We start from the raw sequence: 25,792 nt of genomic DNA, 5'->3' as shown, positions 1-25,792 counted from the left end.
TTGTTTTTGTTTTTGTTTTTGTTTTTGTTTTTGTTTTTGTTTTTGTTTTTGTTTTTGTTTTTGTTTTTGTTTTTGTTTTTGTTTTTGTTTTTGTTTTTGTTTTTGTTTTTGTTTTTGTTTTTGTTTTTGTTTTTGTTTTTGTTTTTGTTTTTGTTTTTGTTTTTGTTTTTGTTTTTGTTTTTGTTTTTGTTTTTGTTTTTGTTTTTGTTTTTGTTTTTGTTTTTGTTTTTGTTTTTGTTTTTGTTTTTGTTTTTGTTTTTGTTTTTGTTTTTGTTTTTGTTTTTGTTTTTGTTTTTGTTTTTGTTTTTGTTTTTGTTTTTGTTTTTGTTTTTGTTTTTGTTTTTGTTTTTGTTTTTGTTTTTGTTTTTGTTTTTGTTTTTGTTTTTGTTTTTGTTTTTGTTTTTGTTTTTGTTTTTGTTTTTGTTTTTGTTTTTGTTTTTGTTTTTGTTTTTGTTTTTGTTTTTGTTTTTGTTTTTGTTTTTGTTTTTGTTTTTGTTTTTGTTTTTGTTTTTGTTTTTGTTTTTGTTTTTGTTTTTGTTTTTGTTTTTGTTTTTGTTTTTGTTTTTGTTTTTGTTTTTGTTTTTGTTTTTGTTTTTGTTTTTGTTTTTGTTTTTGTTTTTGTTTTTGTTTTTGTTTTTGTTTTTGTTTTTGTTTTTGTTTTTGTTTTTGTTTTTGTTTTTGTTTTTGTTTTTGTTTTTGTTTTTGTTTTTGTTTTTGTTTTTGTTTTTGTTTTTGTTTTTGTTTTTGTTTTTGTTTTTGTTTTTGTTTTTGTTTTTGTTTTTGTTTTTGTTTTTGTTTTTGTTTTTGTTTTTGTTTTTGTTTTGTGAATTTCTGGAAAATAGTTGTTCCAAAAGGCTAAGGGATAACTTCCCACGGAAAAGAAATTCCTCTACGCTGTTATCTACCAAGGTGAACGTTTCATCGAAGAAAACTAGGAAGAAACCCAGCACAAACTCACGATGCAAGAGGCAGTACAACATACGGAACAGCCAATGGGCCCGACAACGGTGGGCCAAGACGTAAGAATCCAGCCAAAGCAGGAGACTGGGGCCGAGAAACCTGCACGTCCTGAGGAAGCAGATTTCATTTTCCGGATGAATGGATTCGAGTATATTCTTGCTACTGCTTCTCGGTGTGGGAATGTCCCCAAAAAAGGCGGGATGGGAAAGGAAAACGTTCGACGTGTTTGCACCAACCTGGAAAGGTTTCGATTTCGATTGTGTACAGTTGATTTTTTTTTCTCTCATTTGAACACGGAGGAAAATTGTTGTGTAATTGAAAAGGTGGGGTTGCTCTGGAAAGTATTGGTTAGCAGGCAGTGATTGAAAACAGATTGGCTGTGGTTGAAAGTGATCCTTGAAATTGAAAAAAAGTTAGGAGCAGAAACTGTTCAAATGCCACTTATTAACACAAAGTTGGACATTTTTTTATTCGAATGCTTAAAATTAGTAAAAAAGCTGCATCTCACATTTCACAGTTGTTTATTTTTTTTTGTAATTCCATTAAATAACAGAGCTGAACGTTACTACTCAACCATATCTCACTTCCAAAATATCAAACGAACACACACCAAATGTGGCAAAAAGTGAAATTGATTCCACGGCCATGATTTTCCTGGTATTTTCCTTTGCAATTTCTCTGATTTCCCCCCGCAGTCGAAAAAACAATAATTGTGTGTGTGGAAGAATGGAATCAGTTCACCGGCTGTCTGTGGACGTGCAGGAATTTGTTAATGAAAACAAGGGGGTGGAAATTCCACAGTTTGGTTTTTGCTACTCTCTCACCCAAGCACCATAAAACGACAAAGCCATTTTCTTGTGGCTCGATTTTTGCCGCCACCCTCCCATACTAATTTTGGTTCCAATTTGCGGTCACATTTTCATGGGGAGCAAAATCGAGCAGTTAGTGTGGATGTAAGTGGAGCCGTTTTTCACTCCAGCAGATGGAGCGTCCGGCTTTGAATTCCAATAATTTCCGGCATTTGCAGGGATGAAAGGTGGTTACCTGCGTTGCTGGTCGCTGGTCTTGTCTAGTCGTTTTTTGGGGGGTTGGTATCATCATGGGAGACCTGTAAACAATATTATCCTTTTTAATCAGCTTTACAATTTCTCCCATTTAATCTGATAAACGATGAGAATCGTTGCTGCAGAACAATCTAATAGTTGGCAGGTCAGAGGTTGGCAGTGGTGCTAAGCTCAATTCCATGTTGATAAATTATATTTCAGGTTATAAAAATCTACTCAAAATGCTAGAAATTTTAAGTTATTTTTTGACAACGAAAAGAGACTAGTTTGTAGAATACTGGTAAAAGCTTGTGGTTTTTTTATAGTGATAATCAAAATTCAGAATTGAGTTAAGGTAACATTTTAATTATTAAATTGCATTTCAACCATGAATTTTTAAAGATATATGTTATATTAATGAATATGAGTTTAAAAATTGAAAAAATAAACCTGCAAAGTTAATTGTGAATTAAGACTGAGAGACTTTCTAAAGTTAATCCAACAAACGAACGGTTTTTTTTCGTTATGACTTAAATATTTCTTAGGCTTACATTTTTTTTGTAAATAGCTCTAGCTGGTTAACTTATTTCAGTGGTTACCAAACTTTGTCCCACTTAGCAGTCCTCACGTTATGTTCTATTTTATAGGAAACTTATAAACAAGTGTTCTTTTATAAAGAAAAACGAATAAAAAATGTTAAATTTTAACAAAAATAAATAGGAAATCACAATTCAATTTTCATACCGACTATATTTATAAAATTAGGAAGTATTAAATAACCGTTATTTCATATTCTAACAGGATTTATAAAACGTTGAATGAATAAAAAAATGCAATGGATACATCTCTTGGGTTAAAACTGAGACTCTAAATAAAGCAATGTTAAAAAATATCTTTTATTTATGTCAAAACCATGATACTGAAAATGCCGTTAAAATAAACAAAATGACTAACAGTTCTAAACATCAGGTTGGCTTCTGTCGACCACTTTGAATCTTTCTGCAAATTTTCAACATCAAATTCAAATCAAATAATGAAATCTGAACCAAATTAGAGCATCGTAGGTAATTGGAAAGTTTGATAAAACTATGCTTAAGGTAAAAAGCTCTGATTATGGATCTCTTAATTAAATTACGAAAATACTTCATGTATGAGAATTTTTTTTTCATAAATACAAAAATAAGAAACTAAACATCATTACACCAAAGAAGCAGTTAGAACCACAAAGAAAATATGAACATTAATCTGACCAATGGTAGTTTATTTTTATCTAATTTGAAGAAAACTAACTCGAATAATTTTGCGCCAAATTTCCCTCCAAAACAATATTTGATTATTCATTATTGAATTCAAAAAGCATGGTTTTGAAATTATGCAAGAAGATCTTACGTGGTCAAATGAATTCAACGAACATGTTTGAAAGATGCATGTTTTCCGAAAAAAAGAAAATAAAATTATTATTCGATCTCAAATTGAAAAAAATAAATAAAATTGGAACAAACAAATCCTAAAACTTATTTAATTATTATTTGTGTTACACTACTAGTTGTCAGTTGAATTTCCTTCTTTAAATGTTGACATATTTATCGCAAAAGAAAATTGGTATTAATTTTTCAAAAGCAATCATAATAATAATACCACGTTATCGGTTTTACCCTCACCGTTCATTTAATAAAGATGAAGCTGAAATAAAAAAACCATTGAAAATATTTTTTCCATCCAGGTCGTAATGATTCGGAAAAGAAAAAAAGATTACATTCTTGTTTAACAATAAACACTAATTTTCCGAAATGGTAAGGTGTAAAAGCGTTGATTGATGTGCACCCTTAAGGATCCACTACACGCGAACATTTTTTTCAAAAATAGCTTTTTTTTGCAGGTTTTTTTTGGCTTTTTGAAGAAACTATTGAAACAATCAGATCAGATTAGGTCTTGACAACATTGTATAACATTTCTACAGGACCTTATACAAAAAGTGGGATTCTAAGTGTTTTCTATTCAGAGTTTTAACAATTTCCGTAAAAAATTCGAAGCAAAAAAGGCTCGCATGTACTGGACCCTAAAAAGTTATATAATAGATAATGGGACCTTAAAAAAACTCTAGAAATGTTGTGAAAGAGGAAAATAACAATGTTATGAGTAAGGATACCATTTGTACGGATTTTTTCCCTACCATACCCACCCTCTTCGCGGATTTTTAACAGGCCCGACTTTTTGTAAGGAATTTCAACATCTTTTTAAACATTGAATTGCTTTTATGATTTGATTTTAAAAGGGAGATTCAATTCAAACTTGATTATCAATAATTCTAGAGTTTTTGCCTTTCTTACTAAAGAAAGGTATAGGTTTTACTTTATGGCTGGACGTCATTTCCATCTTCGTAAATAAGACGATTCAGCATGAATTTTAATCGGAAAAATCGCCAAAAAATCACACTGCGTCGATTTTCGACGCTCTATCGATTCACTTTGACAGAACTTGTCCGTCTCAAACCCTCGAATTTTGAGAAAATAAATTCCGTGGAGGTCGAGTGATGTTCGTGTGTGGTAAAATTTTGCAAAATTTTGTGTCGCGCCGTTCTCAGCTCCCATATATCCGATTTCGATTCTTCTGAATGCAGATGAAAGCTAGTGTGCTGAACCTGGGCGAGTAGCCGCGCAAATTTCGAAATATCCATCTGTTTTCGGATGTGACCAGACTTTTCAACAAAATACACAGTTTTCAAATGAAAATATGGTCAATTTTTTCAATTTCATACCTTTTATTTATCTCAGCTGGACGTCATTTCCATCTTCGTAAATAAGACGATTCAGCATAAATTTTAATCGGAAAAATCGTCAAAAAATCACGCTCCGTCGTCAAGTCGACAAGTTGTCAAGTTGAGCTTCGAATACTGGCGCGAGAATGCTGGCGCATATATTTTGTGGCTCGACCTATACTCGTTTTGTAATAGCTTGTCTATCGATGTTTCCTACAACATGTAAGATATCGTAGCTTTTCGATTTCTTTTGCCCTGTCCGTTTTTGCATAACTGTCCAATGTTTATGCAAAAACTTTTGTGACATAGGACATTCATCCGGCTACAATCAATTTGTTTTCCGTGTGCTCCTAAAACGCCTGAATGTAGGCTTCATTTTTTCGTGATGTCGTAAGTTTATTTAACAGGGTTCATTGGATTCCAATAGGAGCTTTCTAAGCTTTTCATCGTTTATATCGTTTTCGACGCCAATGGCTTTCTACCTAAGGGAATTACGATTGAGTGTGTAGTGGTGCGGTTGTAAAAATAGCTATCTCTGACTCTTTCACTTTCGTAGAAGCTGAATGGCTAGCTTCCCTGCACCGTGCGGCACACGCGGTTCACTTGTACCTCGGTTTTGCTTGGCTTGGTGCGCTGGTACGATGAACCAAAATACCAACACACAAAAGGGCTCGTACCGAAGCTAGAAAACCAAAACCGCGGTGTGCGTTGTCACTGGGAAGCTTGCTATGCTCGCGTTTGTCATACACGCTTGTTTGATTAAGAATATGTACGATTAAAAATATTCTTTTGGTGAGAATTGCTTTTTTTATTTCTTTTGGAAAACATTTCATTTATAATACTTTGCTTTCATCATAAGACTATCTTTTGTGCTGACGTTATAAATAAACAAAGTCGATGTTATGAATTGAAAGAAGTTCTACCATTGTTATATTCTTTAGTAAGAAAGGCTCTATCTCTATCTCTATATCTCACCCCAGGTGGGATTAAATCGGGTTTTTTAAACGGTCATATAAACTATTGTCTTTCATATGTTAGCTTTTTTTTAAAAAAAAAACTCTAGGATTGATCTTTTAGAAATTCCTTAGTAAACATATTTATCCATTAAATGATCCAAAGGCTTTCTAAAACTTTGAACATTTGAATTAACAAATCTAGAGTTTTTTCTAAAGGTCCTATAAACTGTTGTGTTTCACATGTTATACTGCCCATGATCGCATAAATGTCCCATATGCATTTTCATTGTTTTTGAGCTATTGATTACGTTTGGTTCAAAATCGTGTGTTCTTTCAGAAAAGCCTATAACATCCAGTACTTTGTTCTAGAAATCAGGAGGAAATCCAGTTTTTTCACGAAAACTTAACGCATAGCCTTATGTGTGGGACAAACTTCAAATGCGTTTTTCTCAGCTTGCTGTTTTTGCTTATGGAACATTTATGCGACTATGGGCAGTATAGGACCTTTTCAATTTAAAAAAAACTTGGAAATGTGCTCGTGAAAACACTGAGAACGACATTATTCGTAAAAGCAAACTTGACATCTTGTAAACTTTTAAACGTTTAACAAAAAAATTGAAGAACATAATGATTTGATTCAAATCACGGTTTATTTTATGAATACTTTTAAACGTGCAAGTCATAAGCACTCTGATAGCATTTTGTGAAATTTGTTAGCTGTAAAAACTGTATTTTTGAATCTCAAATTTATTTAATTTAATTTATATAGATAATTCCTTGACAGTTGTTGTTATACCTTGGTGTCATATCGGCAAAGTGTACGGATTTTTGCTCAGCGAGAGTTGGTAGCCTTTGTTATGAGTTATAACTAGGATATTGCTAAAAACTCTTTAAAAACAAATTCTACTAAAAGCATCAAATAAGGCATAAAAACATATTTTTAATCTTTCTTGTATTTTTTTGAAATGCAAATTTCATGGTTGAAGTCACCTTAAGGGTGCACAGCAACCAAAAAAGTTGTTGTCTTCTTATTCTAAAATTGTCACGAACCCAATCACGAATTGTTACGAACCCAATCCTTCAACAATTTGATTGTAAAAATAGTCAAATGTTGCTTACAGCAATTTACAATTGACCCAATTACCCATCAAAGATACAAAAAAAAAACGAAATTTTTTGGTTATTGCAGATTGTAAAAAAAATAATGAATTTCGCTTTTAATTACATGTCTCGTAGGGTGGTCCAAATCCGGGATTCCTCGGAGCTATCCCCTGCAATCAAAGTTCACTAGCCTAAAATCCATATTTGAGGAACGTCTCCCTCTATGCCCTTGAAGTTTGTATGGGTAAAATCGCCAAATTGTATGGAGAAAATAAATTATCCAATTCTTACCAATTCTTGGAACTAAGATCTTCATTACATTTGGAAACACTTTCCCGAAAACACCATTTTTTTTAGGATTTTTAGCTAAAAAGTTATTAGCTTCCGAAAACTCCGGCTTGTAATTTGAATTTTATTTTTTATGTTTTATCAATCCTACTGTTGATTAGAAAAAAATAGAAAAAACAATATTTTCAAGTCATCTCCCTTTTTGAGAACCCCTCCCCAAGTAAGCGGCTTCGGGTTCACCCTACCGGAAGTGAGCCAAAAACTCTCTTTCGGGGGCAAAATTGCTTCTCATCCTTTTAAGCTTACACTCTTTTTTTTTCGTTCCTGATGCCGGGGCTCTCCCCCAATCTGCCCAGTGGAAGTCAGCCAGCAGCCCTGGAGGGGTTTTGTAATCGAAACCGTCCGTTCCGGTGCGACCTTTCGATTGCTCGGAACTCGGAGAGGGGTGGTGGCTGCGGTAATGAAATTTAATCAAAAAGTTTCTCAATTTCAACAACTGGCATTGCAACACCTTCCTCCGAGCCACTAGAGCACTACCTTTGTGTGTTTGCATTGAGTGGAAATCGTTAGTTTGCACTTTTCTGTAACTTTTTTTGAATGCTCGAGGGGGGTAAAGTTTTATTATGGGATCGTGTCCGTTTCGATTTGAATTTGAGCTTTTTTTTGGGTAAGGCAAATTCATGGGAAAACTTCTGAAATTTGTGTCATGCTTTTGTAGTTAAAAATAAGCGAAAAATAAAACTGACTAAATCTCATTTAAATTTCATTAAATGTCTACCGATTTCGTACGACTAAGGTACACTTGAACTTGAAGTGTATTGCATTTTTTCCTGGAGAACAAGTAGCATTGCACTGAGTTGCAGTTTTACATACGCAAAGAGTCCTTGACTCGCCAAATAAATCCCTGTTGGGAATAAAATGCATCGTTTTCCGCTGTTTGTGTCACGGGAAAATCCTTCCACGACAATGGCGACGACGGAAGGTGCTTGAGCACGCAAGCTAGAGGACCAAATCTGGAATTCAATTTTGTTTCTATTTGCTGACGAAAATCTCCTCTAGTTTGTGTGTGGAGTATCATCAGCATTGGAAAATCAACGTTTTTTGAACTTGAGATTTCGAAGGCGAACGGTGGCATCTTCCATTCAGAGCAAGTGGGTTGAATTGAGAATTCAAGTTCAGAACAAATTATGGAAAAAACATTGGCAGCATTCGAAGATTTTTCTATTTTCGTTTTATTAGAAGCTTGCGGATAAAGTTATTGGCAGACCAAATATCTCAAATCATGACTTCAGGCCATGCTGAACATACCATATCTGCAATGCTAAAGCTCAATTAATCCTGAAATGTGTGAAATGCACCCGTAATACTATCTTCCAATTAACACTTTACCAATCCAGAGAAAGTCTGCATTCATGCTGTGCAACCATCATCTTATTGCAACTCGTCATTCCCAGACGATTGCACATATATTGCACACAATATCTGCCTCTTCACCAGTGGTTATGAACTCATCCTTGGCGGAAACCTTGAAAATCCATCTTTCATCAATGTGAGGCTATATGGGTGTGTGTGCATGTATTTCTGTATGTTATTTACAGAATTTAATTAGTGTTCTGCTGCGATGAAAGCTCCGTTTCAACGCCAATGCAGCAGCAGCAGCGATGGTTTGCCTGTGATTGCTCCACGGAATGCAATCAAAATTGTTTTCCCCCCCTTCCCACCCTTGGAAAACAGTTTTGTGCAGTGAACTGTGGAAAATTTGTGTGGAAAATTATCTCGTGCATAAACGTTTATCGATGACAGCACTCGATGGAGCAATGATTATTCGTATAGTGCATGGTACGGTTAAATTTTATAAGAGGAGTAGAGCTAGTTATGATCAAGATTATCTCTTTATGTTGTTGCAGGTTAAAAGAAAAAAAAATCTCGGAAGAATTTTTATTAAAATGATTTACGACCGATCGTGTTTGTCCTACTTGCGTTAGCAGTTTTCCAATATATAGTTCTTTCTTCAATTTTATAAGGCAATATTGATCAATGCAAGAATTTTGATTAAAAAAATTAATCATCGTTAGAAAAAACTCTTTGTTGGAAAACGAATCAATTGTTTTTGCTTGGTATGACAGTTTTTGCCAAATCACATCGAAACCATGAAATTTTTTGGAATATGATAATCATGGTCTTACGAGATGATTTTCGAAATTTTGATGTTTTCCTAAAGGTTTACAAAATCGATGGTTTTTTTTGTCAGGATGCCATAATTTTTTTGGTGGCATTATAACTTTAAGTAATTTTTCTCTGAAATTTCAAATTATTCTGACTATTTTTTTAATGTCGTTGTTTGTGCGTGATTTACTTTTCTGTAATCTGTGAGCTTAGGAAGAGAAAAACAAAATGTTCTGACATACGCGTCGTTTGTGTGCTATCTTGTGTCACGTCTGCTATAAAAAGATAGAACGTGTCACAAGATAGCACACAAGCGACGGCATATAGATGAAAAATTTGGTTTAAATTTTGACAAACCTGTGATCAGTACTATTAATAATTTTGTGATTCTCTAGAATTTTGCAAATTTATACGAGATTGCTATTTTGTAATTTTTGATTTGGTGAAAATTTATCCATACATTCCCTTTGTCAAAAATTGCCATTTTCCATCGTTAGTTTTTCCAAACATGTCTCCATACAATTATGCGGACCGATAATAAAAAAATAGGGATGTGGTTGAAAGTAAAAAGAGAAGGAATGTATTGATCGATTTGAGGTCTTCGACAAATTTGTAGGTTATGACTTAAACTTTTCCGAAAAAAATGCACACGGCGAAAGGAAATACCCATTTTATTTACTTTTTATCATAGTAAACGTCTCAAAGAATGTATTTTTTAATCTTTAGAATTTTCAAATGTGTTTTAGGGAACAAAAGGCATGTTTTGCACTTGGAAAAATTGTGAATTTAGGAAAAATGCGAATTTTGTAAAATATTGAACGCACAACATATTTTGAAAATCAGTTCAAGATACAAAATTAAATTAGTAATTTGAATTTACTTTCTATCTTTTTTTAAATGCGTCGTTTCATGTTATATACTTATTTTGGTTGAAATGTAAGAAATATGAAATATGTAAGAAATATGTTCAATTGCAATTTAAATGTATTTAATAAAGTTAGTTCAACCATGCAAACTTTTTTTAAATTTTCCTTTTCAGCCCATTAAAATTTGAAATGGGTGAACAATAAGTTTGTCTCAATGTCACTTAATTAGCTATCATTTTTCAATTAACGATACCTTGGAAGGTATTTGTTCGACTTAAAATGTTGAAAAGTGAAACTTTTGTGAGGCTTTCTGCTATTTTAAACAAATGTATTTAAGAATCAAGCTTAACATTTGGAAATGTCTCAAATAAGTTTTATAGGCTCTTTTGAAATGTATGGCTTGGTTTGGCAAGGATGTTGTTCCTTAAAGCAATATTTTAAAATGATTTTTTTAATACCAGATGTTAATTTTTTTAAAGTTTAGATGATTTACTCGACTCATACAGCACCAGAAGTTTTAATGAATCAGCTGTTGAAAGGTGGCCCAAACCTCAGCTTAAGAAGTAAGAGCACTAGTGTAGGAATGAAATAAAGCACAGTGAAAAAAAAAAATAAATTCAAAGGACCATTTCTTTTTATACCAAGCAAACTAAATTACAAAATAAAGCTTTTTAATTTTTCAAGGTTACCATTATTTTTATTTAAAATAAAATTATGTTATGTGTATCAAACAAACAATTTATAGGCAACTTATAAACATAATATTTCAAAATGCTTTGAACAATTGAACAACAACATTTCTCGATTCTTTGTCGTTTACTGAAAATAATTACTTATGATATAAATGAAAAAATAAGTTGATATTTTTGGTAAACGAGTTTCGTTTTGATTTAATATCGAAATGCAAACAATTTTGAAGCAATTTTGAACTTTACTAAGCCTTTAGACTTTATTTCCTAAGATTTGCCAATTGAACCAATAGTATTGGAAATATTACCAAGGTGGCAGATTTAAAATATGAGCCATTCTGTGTAAAACCGGCGGATTTTGACAATTTTTGTATGAATTTTTTTATTTGGCTAAAACTTTGTGGAGCCTTCCCTATGACTAAAGAAGCCAATTTCCGTAATTCCCCATATAAGTCTCCATATAATTACGTACATAATATTCGAAAATCTGTAACTTTTGAGAGATTTTTCTGATCAAATTTGAGTTTTTTTGTAGATCGTAGATTGTAGAAACACGAAAAAAAAAATTTGAAAAAATGATGATTTTCGGAAATAAATCGAAAATTCATACATATATTTTTTTGATCTCAATTTTTATATAAATTTGAATTTGCAAACGAAAAGTACTTTACAGATTTTTGATAATGTGCCTCGTTTTCAAGATATAGCAACCGAAAGTTTTATTTCAGTGAAATATTTGTAGTTTTTCGTTTAAAAATAATATTGACCATGAGTAACCAATTCTTTTTTTTAAGAGTTCAGAAAATTTGCTATAAAATTGTCTAAGAGACATTTAAGATTGGCCCTCTGGTTGCTGAGATACAGCAGCTTTAAGAAAAAGAAATTTCATGTTTTCTAAGTCCAACCCAAACAACCCTCCAATTTCTTATGCCGATTTCTCAGCAACTAATGGTCCGATTTTCAGTGTTAAAAAAAGAAACATTTGAGCAATTCTCTACGAAAACGGTATTTTTTCTTCAATTTTTAATTTTTGTATTTTTGAATCCGGCTGAAACTTTTTTGGTGCCTTCGGTATGCCCAAAGAAGCCATTTTGCATCATTAGTTTGTCCATATAATTTTCCATACAAATTTGGCAGCTGTCCATACAAAAATGATGTATGAAAATTCAAAAATCTGTATCTTGCCATGCAAAGGTTTAAAAACATGAAAATTGATGTTTTCCAAGTCTCAACCAAACAACCCACCATTTTCTAACGTCGATATCTCAGCAACTAATGGTCCGATTTACAATGTTAAAATATGAAATATTCGTGAAATTTTACGATCTTTAAAAAAAATATTTTTAAAAATTTTAAATCAAGACTAACATTTCAAAAGGGCCAAACATTCAATATTACGCCCTTTTAAAATGTTAGTCTTGGCTTAAAAAATTTGAAAATATTTTTTTTAAGATATCGGAAAATTTCACAAATGTTTCATATTTTAACATTGAAAATTGGACCATTAGTTGCTGAGATATTGACATTAAAAAATGGTGGGTTGTTTGGGGGAGACTTGGAAAACATCAATTTTCATGTTTTCAAACCTTTGCATGGCAATATCTCAAACAAAGTTCAAAAAGCAAAATAAATAGAATTTTCTCATCTTTTCAAAAATATTTTTTTCAATGGTAAGCAAAGATGGGCACTAATTCAAAAAAATGAAAAACTGCGACTTTTTTCAAAAAAGTTACCTAAAAATGGCTTTAACTTGAACACGGTGCACTTTATCAAAAATTCACTAAAGTACTTATTGATTGCAAATTCGATTTTACATTGAAAGCTGAAGTTGAAAAATTTTTGCGACCGATATTTCGATTTTTTGAAAAAATTTGTATTGATTCAAAAAATCATAACTCGGTCAATTGTTTTTTGCACAACCTTGAAATTTCTGAAAAGTTGGCATTAGATGCCCTCTGAAACATATCAGAAAATAAATAAAATTAAAATAGTGTTTTTTTGCAAATCAATTTTTAGTGACAAAAAGGTGAATAAAAAACCACCAAATTTTTTTTAACCGTGTATCATTTTTTTCCAGTGTAGTCCGTATCCATACCTACAACTTTGCCGAAGACACCAAATCGATCAAAAAATTCCTTCCAAAGATACAGATTATTGAATTTTCATACATCATTTTTGTATGGACAGCTGCCAAATTTGAATGGAAAATTGTATGGACAAACTAATGATGCAAAATGGCTTCTTTGGGCATACCAAAGGCACCAAAAAAGTTTCAGCCGGATTAAAAAATACAAAAAAAATCGAATGACCGAAATCTCAGAGAAATGCTTATTTGTGAAATTTTCAGATCTTTTCGGAAACAATATTTTAAAAATTATAGAAGCAAAACTAACATTTCAAAAGGGCCAAACATTCAATAATACACCTTTTAGAAATGTTAGTCTTGATTCAAAGAAATTATAAATATTGTTTCGAAAGGATCAGAAAATTTCACAAATGTTTCATTTTTAACATTGAAAATCTGTAAAGTACTTTTCGATTGCAAATTCAAATTTACATTAAAAAATGAGGTCAACAAAAAAATCACTATTTTTGCAAAAGTTCATAACTCAGCAGCAAAATTTTTGACCATACTTCTTTAAGGCTCAAACGTTTCGGGTTTTAGTCCCCTAAAACACATAAAAAAATCTCGAACATCAAAAAATTTTTTTTTTTGGGGAATTGAGTTTTTGTGAAAAAAATCAAATCAAATCAAATTATTCGCTCTACAGCATTGCCTTGGCGTTCTCGATTGCGAGATTCCTACTCGAAACTAGGTGTTCGAAGGCTTGATTGTTGAGGCAATTGCAAACCTCTTTTTACACCTAAGCTTCCATCCACCCCGGGATTCGAACTGACGCGACCTTTGGATTGTGAGTCCAACTGCCTACCAGCGACTCCACCGAGACAGGACCCAGGGAGACGACTCCTACACCTGGACTGAGCTAACGACCTTTTTTTAGGTTAGTCCGGGGCCAACATTTACTTCCCTTCCGACGGAAGGCGTGATCAGACAAATCTCGTCTCGAAAAATGCCACCGGGAAAAAAATAGTTAACTTAAAAATCAGCAACATTTTTTTCCGTGTAACTTTTTGTTTAACAATCTTAAAACTCTGCTGAAGAAAATTTCTTCAAAAGTTACAGATGTTCGTAATATTTACGTTTCATATTTGGATCAAAGTTTGAGCCAAATAACTTAATACAAATAAAATCCATTTCCGGTTTGGTAGAGAGTAACTCATATGTCGAATTCAGCTTAAATTGTGTTGGAAAGATGTATTCATACTTGAAAAATAAAATTAAAAAAATCTTGAAAAGAAGTGCACAAAAGTGTTGCGAAATAAAATAATGTAAATTGAATTTTTTGGACCTTTGACAATTGCCCTTGTAAAATAATAGATTGAATTAAAAGAAAATTAAGTTTAGAAGCAAATAAGGGTTGTGATGAAAATCTGTGTTCGGTTTTGTAAATTTTAATGGTTATGTCAAAAGCATGATTCTCGTTATTGCTTGTAGAATTGTTGCTTTGCAAGAAAAACCCTTAAGAAACTAGTTAAGGTCCAAGAATCAAATAAAGCCTTCCTGCTGCCCATCCGGTGTGGTGACATTCTGCACTGCTAATGAACTTTTCTTGGGATTCAATATTTAATTGGCAACAAGCATGTGTTCATTTTACACGTGTGGGAGTTGGTTAGTTGCGTGTGTGTGCGTACTTTCATATCTGTGCGATGACATCTTCGAACTGCTCTGGGCAAAGTAATGAAGTGAATGTCGAAATGGTAACGTAATTAAAGACACATGTTCATTTGAGGGGAGTTGTTATGTTAGGGTGGTTTAAGAAAGCAAGATGCGCAATGTGAAATTTATTCGTCACATTATAGGTCTGTCAAAATTTTATTTAAGGTATTAATGTGTAATTTAGAAAACATAAGTATCATTTTGTTTAAGTTGATTTATTTAACTTGATGTATTTTTTAATATAAATTGTACTATTTTTTTCAATTTCAACCACCCTAGCTTTCTCCTTCAGGGCATATAATTCATTAAGTCTGGCAGCATTGGTAGCTTAATTCCAGGCAAAATTGCTTCCCCACTCGATAGGAGGCTCTCTAATTGGGATGCGCCACCCCTCAACGGCCGGATATGCTGGGGCGCATGCTAAAGACACCACTTCCGAGGACTCTGTTCCGTTCCGGAGAGAGGCAACTTTTCCGAAATCTTCTCATAACCCTACGCGCGCGCGTTGGATGACGACGTGGCTGGTAAACTTTTAATGAATTTTCATAAATTATCCCGAGGCTGGTTGCGCATATTGTTCCGAAGTAAAATGGCACTCTCTGCCCGGTTGTTTTGCAATCAATGGAGGGAAAATTTTGCGGGAAAGTTTTGCTCGCTAAAAGTTCCGACACTTGGATGCGATTTTACCCCTTTTTTGTGAAGTATGTTAAGATAGGTTGATTGAATTGATTTTAATTTTTCATCACCTTTTTTTTACCAGAATTATCAGACAAAAAACGTGTTTCAGCTTAAGGAAAGACTCGATTGGAATGTCATCATTCAAACCAGGAACGGGTTCAGACTTCGAAGCCTCAGGTTGATTTTCGGATTCATTGTATGCTCGCTACATGTGTTCATTATTCACAGATTGTCTGTCCATCTTCATTTCCAACCGGCCAGGTTTAGGCCAACGGGCGGACAGAAGTCGTACGGATAAAGAACGAAGCAGTCAACATCAACAATAGAACACCATTAGTCTTGATCCGGTGAACTTAGACGCTGAAATGGTTTATTTTTTGCAAAAATCTTTATCATTTAAAATTGATCAATGAATTTTATTTCTCTAAATATGAATTAAAATGTAAAAAAACGCCTTTTCCAAAAGTGATTACCCAAAAGGTTAAAAGTATTACGGTACACATGATCACCATCGTGCTGCAGTCCATCGTAAGAATGGGATTGATATCGAATGCAAAGTGTAGGTGTCCTAGCAGAAGAACGATGCAGCATCATAAAGTTCGATTGGATTTTCTTGTTCCCTTCCCGGAAAGGCTCAATGTCACAACTCATCCCATGTCCTGGCGTCAAATCCCCCCCTTCAATGGACTCGGGGCAGGCAGCATGAAGGTTTTTGTTGTGGCCCTTTCAGACCATCATCCCCGGAACTGAAGGAGGTTTTCAGTTGTGATTTTTGTCGGATTATACGGTACTGGGGTTATATTTGTGATTACATTGTAACATCTGCTGTCTGTACTGCTCAGAAATAGCCTGCAGACATTATTCATGAGTGGAACATGCTCGTTTTTAGAAATGGTTTTTTGTTTTGTCAATTTTCTTTCATCAATTGACATGCCTGAACAGAACCTTTGACCGAATCAACAGTTGCAGGTTATGGCGATCTTTGGGCATTGTTATCAGGGAAGCATGAAATTAAGTATTGTTTTGCCTTATAGATTGAAAAAAAAAAAAACTCAGACATTAGCTGTTTCAATAATTGTTTATGCCTTGGCCAAGGCTACTTAGTTTCAGAGGTGTACCGGATTTGTTGAAATTATTTTATTAAGTAACTCATTTTCAAGTCAGATTTTTTTTCGTAAATAATAATAAATATTGTTATCACACATAATCTGCAAAGTTTATGTTTAAAAATGCTATCCATCTCAGTTTTTAAGAGATTCAATTCTCAAAAGTGAAAAAAAAACAAATCATGTGTGAATAAAATTTTTGAATGAACCTGAATCGATAAATTGATTTATTTTTCAAAAAGTGCCTAATTTATTTTTGAGCATTTTTTGATTCGTTTAATTTAGGCCATTTTCAAAGTTTTTTTACCTCCTGAAAATATTTTTGAAAAACTAAACTAAATCAAAAATAAATTTTGTTGTTTTTGGTTTCAGCTTTGAAAATATGTTGTTGAAATGTTATTTAAAGTACCAGTTACTTTAACTATGTAAACCGCATTTTCTTTTTTAACAAAATCGTGTTTTCGTTAAAATGATAAGGCTGGTACAAATTTTATTTAAAGTTTTTGTCACCCCCTTAAAAGTTTGCCCGAAAAATCAGAGGGCAAATAGTATTTTTTTTCAAAAAACTACAAAATTTCAATGGAATATTAAGTGCAATCAGCTGAAATCAATTAAAATGCACTCCTCTGCGTTAAGAAGCATTTTTAACATGTTTGGATTGATTTTAAAAAATTTAGAATTTTTGAATTACATAGTTTTAGTGACTGGTAGTTTAAATTATATTTCAACAACATATTTTCAATGCTAAAACCAAAAAGCAGCACAAAATTTTTGGATTTATTCAAGTTTTTCAAAAATATTTTTTGGAGGAACAAAAACTTTGAAAACGGCCTAAATTCAACGAAATAAAAACAAAGTTTAAAAAAATATAAATCCGGCATTTTTTTTTGAAAACAAATGAATTTATCGATTCAGATTCATTTATTTTTTTAATTTTGTTTAGCATCGCAAGCAGTTTTTTTCGCTGAAATTTTTGTTTTTGTCAAATTTTAGATTTTTTGAAAACTAATGATTGCAAAACAACTGAACTAGTGTAAAATGCATTTTAAAACACTTTTTGCATTCAAATGTTGAGACTATGGCTTGTTATTTTTTGCCCCCCCCCCCCCCCTCCCTTCGACCCGAGCCAAAGACGAGGAACATGAACTTTAAAAAATATTTGCATCGGCCTAATATGCAATAACAAATTTTTTAATGACATTAACAAAAAAAGCGTTCAAAAACCTTAAATAAACCTGTTTGAAAGTACTTATAACATAACATGTTGTGTGATTTTGATTCATTTCTGTTTTAAAAATTTTAGTAGTAAAAACCATTATTTTATTGAATACTCAGATTTCCAAAATGAATATCAAACGACGCAAAATAACGTACATACATTTTCACTTTGTTTCAATTTTTAGTGTTAAATTCTAATATGTAAACTTACCCAGATTTTGCTAAATGATAATTGGGTAATTCTCTACCAACTCACACGAAATCGGGAAAAGTTGCCCCGACCCCTCTTCGATTTGCTTGAAACTTTGTCCTAAGGGGTAACTTTTGTCCCTGATCACGAATCCGAGGTCCGTTTTTTGATATCTCGTGACGGAGGGGCGGTACGACCCCTTCCATTTTTGAACATGCGAAAAAAGAGGTGTTTTTCAATAATTTGCAGCCTGAAACGGTGATGAGATAGAAATTTGGTGTCAAAGAGACTTTTATGTAAAATTAGACGCCCGATTTGATGGCGTACTCAGAATTCCGAAAAAACATATTTTTCATCGAAAAAAACACTAAAAAAGTTTTAAAAATTCTCCCATTTTCCGTTACTCGACTGTAAAAAATTTTGGAACATGTCATTTTATGGGAAATTTAATGTACTTTTCGAATCTACATTGACCCAGAAGGGTCATTTTTTCATTTAGAACAAATTTTTTCATTTTAAAATTTCGTGTTTTTTCTAACTTTGCAGGGTTATTTTTTAAGAGTGTAATAATGTTCTACAAAGTTGTAGAGCAGACAATTACAAAAAATTTGATATATAAACATAAAGGGTTTTTTTTATAAACATCACAAGTTATCGCGATTTTACGAAAAAAAGTTTTGAAAAAGTTGGTCGTCATCGATCATGGCCGTTCATGGTCACCCGCGGCAGACACGGACGACGAAACAAAGAGAAACACAAAAAGTAACTTTTTCAAAACTTTTTTTCGTAAAATCGCAATAACTCGTGATGTTTATAAGCAAACCCCTTATGTCTATACATCAAATTTTTTGTAATTGTCTGCTCTACAACTTTGTAGAACATTATTACACTCTAAAAAATAACCCTGCAAAGTTAGAAAAAACACGATATTTTAAAATGAAAATTTTTGTTCTAAATGAAATAATGACCCTTCTGAGTCAATGTAGATTCGAAAAGTACATTAAATTTCCCATAAAATGACATGTTCCAAAATTTTTTACAGTCGAGTAACGGAAAATGGGAGAATTTTTAAAACTTTTTTAGTGTTTTTTTCGATGAAAAATACGTTTTTTCGGAATTCTGAGTACGCCATCAAATCAGGCGTCTAATTTTACATAAAAGTCCCTTTGACACCAAATTTCTATCTCATCACCGTTTCAGGCTGCAAATGATTGAAAAACACCTCTTTTTTCGCATGTTCAAAAATGGAAGGGGTCATACCGCCCCTCCGTCACGAGATATCAAAAAACGGACCTCGGATTCGTGATCAGGGACAAAAGTTACCCCTTAGGACAAAGTTTCACGCAAATCGAAGAGGGGTCGGGGCAACTGCTGTGTGAGTTGGCGGAGAATTACCCAATTATTTTTAACAATTACAATATATATATTTTGTCGAAAGAACGACACAACATTGATTGTGTGCAAATTGTTACAGATTTACAATTTTAAGTGTTGATTTTTTTTTTGTAAACCTTCGGTAATATGTAAAAGTTTAAGCATTTACATGACAAATTGTAGCACATTAAAAATCTTTGAGAAAATGTTTCCATTTTTTGTTTTTTACATCATTGTTATACAGAGAGTATCTAAACGACATTTTGCGCCATATTTGAGTGTTTTGACATGTGTATGTTATTTTTTGTGGAAATTTTAGTATAACATATGCTGTTATATTACGCTACAAAATATTATGCTACAAAAATTGCAATGCATCGAAAATTTTAGCATTTTCTAAAAATTAAAAAAAGTTGAATTTAGGAAGGTTAAAAATTTGGTTTGTTGAATTTTACCTTTTTTTTAGCAATAATACTTAAAAAAATGTGGATCGGGACCGTGGTGTAGGGGTAAGCGTGATTGCCTCTCACCCAGTCGGCCTGTGTTCGATCCCAGACGGTCCCGGTGGCATTTTTCGAGACGAGATTTGTCTGATCACGCCTTCCGTCGGACGGGAAGTAAATGTTGGCCCCGGACTAACCTAAAAAAGGTTAGGTCGTTAGCTCAGTCCAGGTGTAGGAGTCGTCTCCCTGGGTCCTGCCTCGGTGGAGTCGCTGGTAGGCAGTTGGACTAACAATCCAAATGTCGTCAGTTCGAATCCCGGGGTGGATGGAAGCTTAGGTGTAAAAAGAGTTTTGCAATTGCCTCAACAATCAAGCCTTCGGACACCTAGTTTCGAGTAGGAATCTCGCAATCGAGAACGCCAAGGCAATGCTGTAGAGCGAATAATTTGATTTTTTTTTACTTAAAAAAATGTGTAAAAAAGTGAACCTAATGAAAATTTCGTCAGAATTTGATATAAAAATCACCAATTCCTGATGAGCAGTTCTATACGGAATCATACTTTTTTTCTTTAATTTTTATTTTTGTATTTTTTAATCCGGCTGAAACTTTTTTGGTGCCTTCGGTATGCCCAAAGAAGCCATTTTGCATCATTAGTTTGTCCATATAATTTTCCATACAAATTTGGCAGCTGTCCATACAAAAATGATATGTGAAAATTCAAAAATGTGTATCTTTTGAAGGAATGTTTTGATCGATTTGGTGTCTTCGGCAAAGTTGTAGGTATGGATACGGACTACACTGGAAAAAAATGATACACGGTAAAAAAAAATTTGGTGATTTTTAATTTAACTTTTTGTCACAAAAACTTAATTTGCAAAAAAATACCATTTTTTATTTTTTTCATTTTTTGATATGTTTTAGAGGACATAAAATGCCAACTTTTCAGAAATTTCCAGAATGGGCAAAAAACAGGAAAATTGATGTTTTCTAAGTCTCACCCAAACAACCCACCATTTTCTAATGTCGATATCTCAGCAACTATAGGTCCGATTTACAATGTTAAAACATGAAACATTCGTGAAATTTTCCGATCTTTTCGAAAAAAAATATTTTCAAAAATTTTAAATCAAGACTAACATTTCAAATGGGCGTAATATTGAATGTTTGGCCCGTTTGAAATGTTAGTCTTGATTTTGAATTTTTGAAAATATTTTTTTCGAAAAGATCGGAAAATTTCACAAATGTTTCATATATTAACATTGTGAATCGGACCATAAGTTGCTGAGATATCGACATTAGAAAATGGTGGGTTGTTTGGGTGAGACTTAGAAAACATCAATTTTTATGTTTTTTAACCTTTGCATGGCAATATCTCAGCAACTAAGGGTCGTATCAACAAAGTCCGAAAAAGCAAAATATAGAGAATTTTCTCAGCTTTTCAAAAATATTTTTTTCAATAGTGGGCAAACATGGGCACTATTTTTAAAAAATTAAAAACTGCGACTATTTTCAAAAAAGTTACCTAAAAATGGTTATAACTTGAAAACGGTGCACTTTATCAAAAATTCACTGAAGTACTTTTTGATTGCAAATTCGATTTTACATCGAACAATGAAGTTGAAAATTTTTTGCGACCAATATTTCGATTTTTTGAAAAAATCTGTATTGATTCAAAAAATCATAACTCGGTCAAAGATTTTTTGCCCATTCTGGAAATTTCTGAAAAGTTGGCATTTTATGTCCTCTAAAACATATCACAAAATGAAAAAAATTAAAAATAGTGTTTTTTTGCAAATCAAGTTTTAGTGACAAAAAGTTAAATTAAAAATCACCAAATTTTTTTTTACCTTGTATCATCTTTTTTCAGTGTAGTCCATATCCATACCTACAACTTTGCCGAAGACACCAAATCGATCAAAAAAATCCTTCAAAAGATACAGATTTTTGAATTTTCACATATCATTTTTGTATGGACAGCTGCCAAATTTGTATGGAAAATTATATGGACAAACTAATGATGCAAAATGGCTTCTTTGGGCATACCAAAGGCACCAAAAAAGTTTCAGCCGGATTAAAAAATACAAAAAAAATCGAATGACCGAAATCTCGGAGAATTGCTCTGATGTAACATTACACATTTTTTTTACACAAAATCTGTCATCATTCCCTGATGAATTTACCATAATTTTTATCTGTGTTGGGAAAATTAATTAAATCAGAAAATATCCAAACGGGAATTGCCTCGACAGCAGCTTGCTTTGAAAGTAAAACTTCAACCCTTAAACACATTATGCTATAATTGGTCGCTTGCTTAGAATGATACTTATTTGGGGATACCGTGGAGATTTTCCCTTATCCCCTTAAAAAAGTCGAGCACTAACATTTCCCTGTCCATGCACCCGTTGTGCGGTGGAGATGGGAGCGACTGGGGATGGATGGCTGTCGTTGTGTTGACAATAAGTTCAAGTGGAATTGGTGCTATTCTAAATAATCAATTCATAGGCAACTTGGGCTTCAACAATCATCACTTTACATGGTGAAATCCAGTCTGCAATCTGCTAAAATCACCGTTTTCAAGCGAAGGTAAGCGATGTTGGTTCGAAACTCTTTGACTTAAGATTTTTAGAAATTGTCCTTGTGTGGATTTCTGTATGTTTTTTTTTATAGTTTTTACAACACCACTCAACATAAACTTGACCAGACAAACTTGATTAAGGTTATTCCGTTTTGTGGAATGAAATGGAATGATTAAATTCAAAAATATTTTTTCTATCGCTCGATACTTTCTAAAATATTGTATACTTCAAAATATTTCTGTTAGTTCAAAGATATTTTGGGTCTGTCACACTATGATTGATCCATTTGCCAAACCCTATACAAACAGTCACTTTCAAAAAAGGAGTCCTCACGCGACAATATAAAGTAATCTAATTCTGTGCGAATAACTGCGCCCCAAAACAACAAAAGAAAGAAAAAAGGGACACGAAACGCGGTCAACGCGACTATCTCCAACACCAGCTCTGCAGTCTCCAAAGGACACTGCAGCAGGGGGTGGGTAAAAAACAAAGACAGCCCGAACAAGGACGAAGGACGACAAGCTAAACGAGTTACACTCATAAATAATTCAACCCTCGTACAGACCACCACTACGCTGGGCAGAGGACGACTTGGCGGCTCAAGTTGACCGAGGTCCGTCCGCTAGGATAGTCCTGTCCTACGACAAGGATTATGTCATCCAGTGTGCGTTGTTACACCAGCAGGACACGAAGCTAAATAATCAGAATGCATTATTTAATTACTCCATTCTTCTCAGTTCTGCTGCGGCTACGGAGGGGCGCTGATTGAGCTGTTCAAAGTGGTCAGTTTGCGTGCCTGCGGGCCAAGAATGCAGCGCTATGTCGTTTTCGCAGGTTTCGCAGGAATACCTGGGCGAAATTCCGTTGAAAGTGGTCGCACTTGGAAATTCGTTAAATCCGCTAATGGTATTTCGGGTCCACCACAAGGGGAACCATAAATGGTTCGGTAAAGTTCCTGTAAAACCAACGAGGGTTGGTCAGCTTCACCAACGATGAGGCTTTTAGCCGAGGGGGAACCAAGTGTGGAAAATTGAATGTGCGCTGACAAGTATTTTCCAACACTTTATCGCATGCACAATATTTTGGTTTCTGTGGCTGCAACGTACCAGTTGAGGTGGTCGAGACCGATGTTGAATAATCCGATCCGGTACCTTCAATCATAATTGAGATCCGGTTGGGAATCATAATTGAGCAGTGTTTGGACTGGAGAGGGGTGTTCATTTTGTATTGGAAAATTCAAGATTTTTGGTTCTTATTTACCTGCTTTTTTCGTATGAGTGTCCAATGTGCATGTTCAGCAAGTAAAAAAAAAACGGGCGTGAAAAATAATTCAACAGGTATCTCTTTTTAAGTTTCTATTAAAATTGTCTATATTTTAGCTCTCTAATAAAAAAAACTACTTAAAATTCATGTGGCATATTTATGCGAACATAAGCAGTAAACTTCGAGCAAGTCCATCCAATCTCTGTAAATACTAAAAAATCGATTTGGTGTCTTCGGTAAAGTTGCAGGTGTTGATGGCAAGGAGTAAAAGGATTTTTTCCGATTTTGAGTTAACTTTCAACAAAGACAAGAATTCAATTTCCTAAAATCAGTATCATTTAATAAAAAAAAAAGATAGGGAACCATCCATAAACCACGGGGAACCTGTATTAAATCTCAGACACCCCCTCCCCCCCTTGTGGGCAATTTCCATACAAAACAAATCTTTTTTGTATGGAGCGTAGACAATCGCTGAACCCCTCCCCTCTCTAAGGTGTCCACGTGGTTTATGGATGATCCCTATGCTTTAAAGGATAAAAACTCCGCAATTTTTGCCGTCGAGCTATTTTCTTTTAGTTTTTGTCATGAAAAAATTGTATCTTACACTACAATTTGTTTGACATCGGCTTTCAATGTAAATTCGAATTTGCAATGGGACCATCCATAAACCACGTGGACACCTTAAGGGGGGAGGGGGGGGGGGGGGGTTTGGCGATTGTCCACGCTCCATACAAAAAAGATTTTATTTGTATGGAATTTGTCCACGATGGGGGGAGGGGGGTGGGTTTGAGATTTCAAAAAAAGTGTCCACGTGGTTTGTGGATGGTCCCAATCGAAACGTATATATTTATATCGAAATGATCTAAAATGTATTACTTTTTTTTCTAAGAATTATTGAAGGTTGTGATTTTTTAAAACAAGTATATCAGCTACTCATGGTTCATTTTTGAAATAAAAAATTTGTGAAAAAAAACCTTTAAAAACGTGCTGATTTTTTTTGTAATCATGTCTAACATTTCAATAGGACGTAATTTTGAATATTATGAATTTTCAGGAAAGGACACTCATTTCTTACATTCCGAACGGTATTTTTTTTTAGTTCAAATGAAATTTTAAGTGGGTATGTTTCGAAAAAGAAGCACTCAACAAAAAAATGCGTTTGCAATATTGGTTTAACATTGGAAATTTATGAAAAGCAAAATTTTTGAGTAAGGTTTCTATTTTTTGCCAAAAGACACAATTCAAAAAAATAATCTCGATGGCAAATTGTTGTTTGCTAAGAAGGACTATTTTGTCGAAAAAAAAGGAACACGTAACATTATTATAACTTTTTATTAAAAATTGATTTTGATATTTTTTTGTTGACAAAGTGCCAATTTTGGAGTTAGAGAGTTTGGTGGATGCTTTGTTTTTCGCAAATTTATGACCTTTTGAAAAAAAAAAAATGTTTTAGAAATTATCGAAAGTTTTTTCGAAAAAGCTTCCAAAAATATTTGTTTATTGTTACATTGAATTTTGATACAAGTAGCACATTTGTGAACTATTGATAAATTGCTTCGTTTTTAATGTAAAATTGTTTTTTTTTTTTCAAATATTTTTCATCTTTATTCATTGCTAAAAAAAAGTTTTTTTAAAATCTGATATATTTTCTTAAATTTTCTTTTTCGGGCATTTTCGAAAAAATATTTTTTTTTTAATTATCGAAAGTTCTTCCCGAAAAGGCCTTCAACAATATTTTTTTGATGTAATATTGAATTTTGATACAAAAAGCACATTTGTGAATTTTTGCTAAATTGCATCGTTTTTAAGGTAAAATAGTTTTTTTTCTCTTAAATATTGTTCAACTTCAATTATCTCTGTAAAAATGTTTTTAAAAAGCTGATAAATTTCCTTTTTGGGCATTGTTGATCCAACTTTTGCTGTTGTTGAGATTTAGCCTTGCAAAGAATTATAGAATTATAGATAGATTCGGTCCTTAATTTTTAATCGATGATTAAGTAACATATTTTTTGATTAACCAAATCACGACTTTCTTTTCAAAAGGGCAAATTTTTGAAGCCTGATGAATAACATTATTTTCAAAATGCTTGGCATTTATTTTTAGCTTTAAGAATAATTTAACAAGACACCCAGGTTTTTTGTGGTCTCTATTGCAAGTTTCTGCTCGAATTTCAAAACTCTATTGCAATGGTATTTTTTTATATTTGATCAAATAACTATATTTATCTCACCATAAAAATATCAAATCAATTTATCTTAAAAAAAATTAGTGTGGTTTCGCAACTTTAAGGCCAATGCAAATATTTTATTTTTTTTTTGTCCCTCGGCTCTGGACGGG

The sequence above is a fragment of the Culex pipiens genome, chromosome 3 (assembly GCF_016801865.2).
Source record: "Culex pipiens pallens isolate TS chromosome 3, TS_CPP_V2, whole genome shotgun sequence".
Lineage (NCBI taxonomy): Eukaryota > Metazoa > Arthropoda > Insecta > Diptera > Culicidae > Culex > Culex pipiens.
The sequence above is the reverse complement of the archived record's forward strand: the minus strand, read 5'-3'. Positions refer to the sequence as shown.